The 7,840-nt window shown below is 18.3% G+C and overlaps 1 long non-coding RNA gene across 1 annotated transcript; it reads left to right on the forward strand.

The window, feature by feature from the left end:
• Positions 1-4,742: 4,742 nt before the first annotated feature.
• On the forward strand, positions 4,743-7,425 carry LOC119766881. Its single transcript, XR_005277188.1, has 3 exons — positions 4,743-4,866; positions 5,196-5,287; positions 7,389-7,425. It is a non-coding gene; the product is annotated as an uncharacterized LOC119766881 (long non-coding RNA).
• The last annotated feature ends 415 nt before the right edge of the window (positions 7,426-7,840 follow it).

Raw genomic sequence — 7,840 nt, forward strand, 5'->3', positions numbered from 1 at the left:
GATTCAAAAAATCATAACTCGGTCAAAGATTTTTTGCCCATTCTGGAAATTTCTGAAAAGTTGGCATTTTATTTCCTCTAAAACATATCAAAAAATAAAAAAAATAAAAATAGTGTTTTTTTGCAAATCAAGTTTTATTGACAAAAAGTTAAATTAAAAATCACCAAAAAAAATTTTACCGTGTAGCATTTTTTTTTTTCAGTGTAGTCCATATCCATACCTACAACTTTGTCGAAGACACCAACTCGATCTAAAAAATCCTTCAAAAGATACAGATTTTTGAATTTTCACATATCATTTTTGTATGAACAGCTGCCAAATTTGTATGGAAAATTATATGGACAAACTAATGATGCAAAATGGCTTCTTTGGGCATACCGAAGGCACCAAAAAAGTTTCAGCCGGATTAAAAAATACAAAAATTAAAATTAAAGAAAAAAGACCGATTCCGTAGAGAACTGCTCATATGCAACAGCCAAATCTACTTCTCTGATGATTCCATGTTGTTCTTAGTGATATTCTTCACCACACCGAATGCATTTCCCGCATAAAATTATATGATGATTTGCATTGTCAAAACCATGCAGTTACAATAGATATTATAATATTTATGGTTAGTTTATGGTTGATTTTTTTGAACTTCATTGGAATGACGATAAAGCTATCGTAGATTTCATGGTTACAGTCAATTTCATGGTTTTGTTATTGGAAATGTTATAAATTGAAACAATAAAACTACCGTAAAATTCATGAAGATAGCAAATAACATGGTTTTGTTATTGGAAATCTCATAATGCATTTTCCAAATTTTTGTTACAGTAAGTTTAACTGTAATGTTATAGTTGCACAGTGTGAACTTTTTTTGAACGATTTTTTTAATAATGCGAATCATGTAATAAAAGTATTGAAAATATAAAAATGTAAAAATATTAAAATATTAAAATATTAAAATAATAAAATATAAAAATATAAAAATATAAAAATATTAAAATATTAAAATATTAAAATTTTAAAATATTAAAATATTAAAATATTAAAATATTAAAATATTAAAATATTAAAATATTAAAATATTAAAATATTAAAATATTAAAATATTAAAATATTAAAATATTAAAATATTAAAATATTAAAATATTAAAATATTAAAATATTAAAATATTAAAATATTAAAATATTAAAATATTAAAATATTAAAATATTAAAATATTAAAATATTAAAATATTAAAATATTAAAATATTAAAATATTAAAATATTAAAATATTAAAATATTAAAATATTAAAATATTAAAATATTAAAATATTAAAATATTAAAATATTAAAATATTAAAATATTAAAATATTAAAATATTAAAATATTAAAATATTAAAATATTAAAATATTAAAATATTAAAATATTAAAATATTAAAATATTAAAATATTAAAATATTAAAATATTAAAATATTAAAATATTAAAATATTAAAATATTAAAATATTAAAATATTAAAATATTAAAATATTAAAATATTAAAATATTAAAATATTAAAATATTAAAATATTAAAATATTAAAATATTAAAATATTAAAATATTAAAATATTAAAATATTAAAATATTTAAATATTTAAATATTTAAATATTAAAATATTAAAATATTAAAATATTAAAATATTAAAATATTAAAATATTAAAATATTAAAATATTAAAATATTAAAATATTAAAATATTAAAATATTAAAATTTTAAAATATAAAAATATTAAAATATTAAAATATTAAAATATTAAAATATTAAAATATTAAAATATTAAAATATTAAAATATTAAAATATTAAAATATTAAAATATTAAAATATTAAAATATTAAAATATTAAAATATTAAAATATTAAAATATTAAAATATTAAAATATTAAAATATTAAAATATTAAAATATTAAAATATTAAAATATTAAAATATTAAAATATTAAAATATTAAAATATTAAAATATTAAAATATTAAAATATTAAAATATTAAAATATTAAAATATTAAAATATTAAAATATTAAAATATTAAAATATTAAAATATTAAAATATTAAAATATTAAAATATTAAAATATTAAAATATTAAAATATTAAAATATTAAAATATTAAAATATTAAAATATTAAAATATTAAAATATTAAAATATTAAAATATTAAAATATTAAAATATTAAAATATTAAAATATTAAAATATTAAAATATTAAAATATTAAAATATTAAAATATTAAAATATTAAAATATTAAAATATTAAAATATTAAAATATTAAAATATTAAAATATTAAAATATTAAAATATTAAAATATTAAAATATTAAAATATTAAAATATTAAAATATTAAAATATTAAAATATTAAAATATTAAAATATTAAAATATTAAAATATTAAAATATTAAAATATTAAAATATTAAAATATTAAAATATTAAAATATTAAAATATTAAAATATTAAAATATTAAAATATTAAAATATTAAAATATTAAAATATTAAAATATTAAAATATTAAAATATTAAAATATTAAAATATTAAAATATTAAAATATTAAAATATTAAAATATTAAAATATTAAAATATTAAAATATTAAAATATTAAAATATTAAAATATTAAAATATTAAAATATTAAAATATTAAAATATTAAAATATTAAAATATAAAAAAATATTTAAATATTTAAATATTAAAATATTAAAATGTTAAAATATTTAAATATTAAAATATTTAAATATTAAAATATTAAAATATTAAAATATTAAAATATTAAAATATTAAAATATTAAAATATTAAAATATTAAAATATTAAAATATTTAAATATTAAAATATTTAAATAATTAAACATTTAAACAATTAAACATTTAAACAATTAAACATTTAAATATTTAAACATTTAAATATTTAAACATTTAAACATTTAAACATTTAAACATTTAAACATTTAAACATTTAAACATTTAAACATTTAAACATTTAAACATTTAAACATTTAAACATTTAAACATTTAAACATTTAAACATTTAAACATTTAAACATTTAAACATTTAAACATTTAAACATTTAAACATTTAAACATTTAAACATTTAAACATTTAAACATTTAAACATTTAAACATTTAAACATTTAAACATTTAAACATTTAAACATTTAAACATTTAAACATTTAAACATTTAAACATTTAAACATTTAAACATTTAAACATTTAAACATTTAAACATTTAAACATTTAAACATTTAAACATTTAAACATTTAAACATTTAAACATTTAAACATTTAAACATTTAAACATTTAAACATTTAAACATTTAAACATTTAAACATTTAAACATTTAAACATTTAAACATTTAAACATTTAAACATTTAAACATTTAAACATTTAAACATTTAAACATTTAAACATTTAAACATTTAAACATTTAAACATTTAAACATTTAAACATTTAAACATTTAAACATTTAAACATTTAAACATTTAAACATTTAAACATTTAAACATTTAAACATTTAAACATTTAAACATTTAAACATTTAAACATTTAAACATTTAAACATTTAAACATTTAAACATTTAAACATTTAAACATTTAAACATTTAAACATTTAAACATTTAAACATTTAAACATTTAAACATTTAAACATTTAAACATTTAAACATTTAAACATTTAAACATTTAAACATTTAAACATTTAAACATTTAAACATTTAAACATTTAAACATTTAAACATTTAAACATTTAAACATTTAAACATTTAAACATTTAAACATTTAAACATTTAAACATTTAAACATTTAAACATTTAAACATTTAAACATTTAAACATTTAAACATTTAAACATTTAAACATTTAAACATTTAAACATTTAAACATTTAAACATTTAAACATTTAAACATTTAAACATTTAAACATTTAAACATTTAAACATTTAAACATTTAAACATTTAAACATTTAAACATTTAAACATTTAAACATTTAAACATTTAAACATTTAAACATTTAAACATTTAAACATTTAAACATTTAAACATTTAAACATTTAAACATTTAAACATTTAAACATTTAAACATTTAAACATTTAAACATTTAAACATTTAAACATTTAAACATTTAAACATTTAAACATTTAAACATTTAAACATTTAAACATTTAAACATTTAAACATTTAAACATTTAAACATTTAAACATTTAAACATTTAAACATTTAAACATTTAAACATTTAAACATTTAAACATTTAAACATTTAAACATTTAAACATTTAAACATTTAAACATTTAAACATTTAAACATTTAAACATTTAAACATTTAAACATTTAAACATTTAAACATTTAAACATTTAAACATTTAAACATTTAAACATTTAAACATTTAAACATTTAAACATTTAAACATTTAAACATTTAAACATTTAAACATTTAAACATTTAAACATTTAAACATTTAAACATTTAAACATTTAAACATTTAAACATTTAAACATTTAAACATTTAAACATTTTTATTCAATAATAAAACGGCAAAAATATTAAGGATCACAAAACGAACACACCATGACACCTAAACTGGGCGACGCTCCCTAACGAACGCACCATGACACCTAAACTGGGCGACGCTCCCTAACGAACGCACCATGGCGAGCTGTCATTTGTTTTCAATCGCGCGTGTTCGATCATGTTTGTGTCCATCGTGTTTGGCCGCTGTTTAATCGAAAAGTGTTAGTGAAATCGCGTGTGTTCGTGAAAAAGGCAACATCCGGCGTTTGTCCAACACGGTCTTGGACAAATTTGCCGGGTGACCGAACCGGAACGGCTCTGGGATGGCGGAATTTTCATATTTGGGTGAGTATAAGGAGTTTTGTTGAACTTGGAGAGGGCGGAATCGCACCCGCAACAACAGCAGGCATTTTCAGGCAAATTTCTCAAGCTATTGGCTGATGCACAAAGTGATTTGTTTACCTTTTTTTGGTACCCTCCGCAAACTTCAAGCCATACAAAATTGTTGCCGGATCTTTTACGGAAGAGATCCGGAGAAAGATCCGGCAGCAATTTGTTTTGATTTGACGTTTGCTGAAGATGCGGACAAGTTTGGTTATGTTCAAAAGAGAATGGTCAAGGTCAAGTTTGCGAGAGCAATGGTCTGAACAAACTGTGTTGTTCCTCTTTTACAGGGACTTCTTCTACCAGGCCCGGCGCCTGCTGCGGACACTTCCGGCCGGATTTGTTCAGGATGGTCGTTTCGTCTGGAGGCGAAAATCGTTAGGTAAGTTGTGTGTTGATGCTCAACGGTGAACGTTCAAACAACAGTCAAGGAAAAGGTCACGAAAGAATTTTGTTGAGTGGTACGCAACTGAAAATAACAGAAACAGAAAGTAGCGTTTGACGTTTATTGGCACGGTGCCAGTGTTAAATTTGTTTTGATGAATAAATGAAATAATAGAATTTGCAAATTTGAATGCCACTGATAATTGCAAATCTCGAGTTTTTTTGAAAAGGTCCTATAAACAAATTTTCACTTTTTGCTTTTTGGGTGTTTTTGAATACCCTGACTCAAGGCAGTTCTAAAAACACTCAAAATGCAAAAATTAAAATTTTAAAAATTATAAAACTCGAGAAATGTTCACATAATTTTGTATTTAATGTAAACATATAGAGCTGCTCATCAGACCGAATCTCAAAATGCTGAATCTTGGAAGGAAATTAGGCAATTAGGATATTTGGAATTGGAAATTCGAAATTAGGAAATTCGGAAATTCGGAAATTAGGAAATTAGGAATAAGGAAATTAGGAAACTTGGAAGTTAGGAAATCCAGAAATTCAAATTAGGAAATTAGGAAACTAGGGAATTAGGAAATTAGGAAATTAGGAAATTAGAAAATTAGGAAACTAGGAAATTAGAAATTAGGAAATTAGGAAACTAGGAAATTAGAAATTAGGAAATTAGGAATTAGGAAATTAGGAAATTTGGAAATTTGGAAATTAGGAAATTAGGAAATTTGGAAATTAGGAAATTTGGAAATTAGGAAATTAGGAAATAAGGAAATTAGGAAATTAGGAAATCAGGCAATTAGGCAATTAGGAAATTAGGAAATTAGGAAATTAGGAAATTAGAAATTAGGAAATTAGAAATTAGGAAATTAGGAAATTAGGAAATTAGGAAATTAGGAAATCAGGAAATAAGGCAATAAGGAAATTAGAAATGTGGAAATTAGGAAATTCGGAAATAAGGCATTGGAAATTCGGAAATAAGGAAATAAGGAAATTTGGAAATTAGGAAATCAGGCAATAAGGCAATTAGGAAATTAGGAAATTAGAAAATTAGGAAATTAGGAAATTAGGAAATTAGGAAATTAGGAAATTAGGAAATTAGGAAATTAGGAAAATAGGAAATTAGGAAATTAGGAAATTAAAGAATTAAAAATTAAACAATTAAGAAATTACAGAATTCGAATATTCAAATTGGAAATTTGGAAATTAAAAAAATAACAATTAAGAAATTACAAAATTAGAAAATAAGGAAATGAGGAAATTAGGATATTAGGAAATTAGGAAATAAGAAAAATAGAAAATTAGAAAATTAGAAAATCAGAAAATTAGAAAATTAGGAAATTAGAAAATTGAGAAATTAAGAATTTTAGAATTTTAGAATTTTAGAATTCAGAATTTTAAATTTTAGAATTTTAGAATTGTAGAATTTTAGAATTTTAGAATTATAGAATTTTAGAATTCTAGAATTTTAGAATTTTAAATTTTAGAATTTTGGAATTTTGGAATTTTAGAATTTTAGAATTTTAGAATTTTGAATTTTAAAATTTTAGAATTTTAGAATTTTAGAATTTTAGAATTTTAGAATTTTAGAATTTTAGAATTTTAGAATTTTAAATTTTAGAATTTTAAATTTTAGAATTTTAGAATTTTAGAATTTTAGAATTTTAGAATTTTAGAATTTTAGAATTTTAGAATTTTAGAATTTTAGAATTTTAGAATTTTAGAATATTAGAATTTTAGAATTTTAGAATTTTAGAATTTTAGAATTTTAGAATTTTAAATTTTTAGAATTTTAGAATTTTAAATTTTAGAATTTTAGAATTTTAGAATTTTAGAATTTTAAATTTTAGAATTTTAGAATTTTAGAATTTTAAATTTTAGAATTTTAGAATTTTAGAATTTTTTGAATTTTGAATTTTTGAATTTTGAATTTTTGATTTGAAATTTTAGAATTTCAGAATTTTAGATTTTAGAATTTTAGAAGTTTAGAATTTTAGAATTTTAGAATTTTAGTAACAGCTAATTTAATAGCATTTGTACCGAAACAAACATAGAAAATATTCCTATGTATAATTTAGTGTGTTTCTCTTTTACAGGGGCCTATTCCACTGAGGATTGTTCTTCATAAATACATGAGTTCATCCCACGAAGCATAGTTCCGGCACCGGCTACAAACATTCGAACAACGTCAGAAAGTTCGGATTGAAGCGAATATTAAAAGAAAACGACGCGGAAAAAAGTACTATTTTTTTAAATCTACGAAAAAACTATAAAATACAATAAAACTTACCATATTGACCATTAATTTTAATGTATAAATATATGTTTTACAGTACAATTTAGTGGAGAAAAAAAAATAAATAACATTAAAATACAATAAAACTTACTGTAGTTATTATTTATTTCAATGTACGAATATAGTTTAAACCGTACTATTTAGTATGGAAAAATCCATGAAGAACTGTGAATTTACTGTGCAAACCATTGTAATGGTTACTGTTTTATTATGAATGTATTATGTTTTCTATGGTCAGGGTATTTTTGACGG

The sequence above is a fragment of the Culex quinquefasciatus genome, chromosome 1, assembly GCF_015732765.1.
Source record: "Culex quinquefasciatus strain JHB chromosome 1, VPISU_Cqui_1.0_pri_paternal, whole genome shotgun sequence".
NCBI lineage: Eukaryota > Metazoa > Arthropoda > Insecta > Diptera > Culicidae > Culex > Culex quinquefasciatus.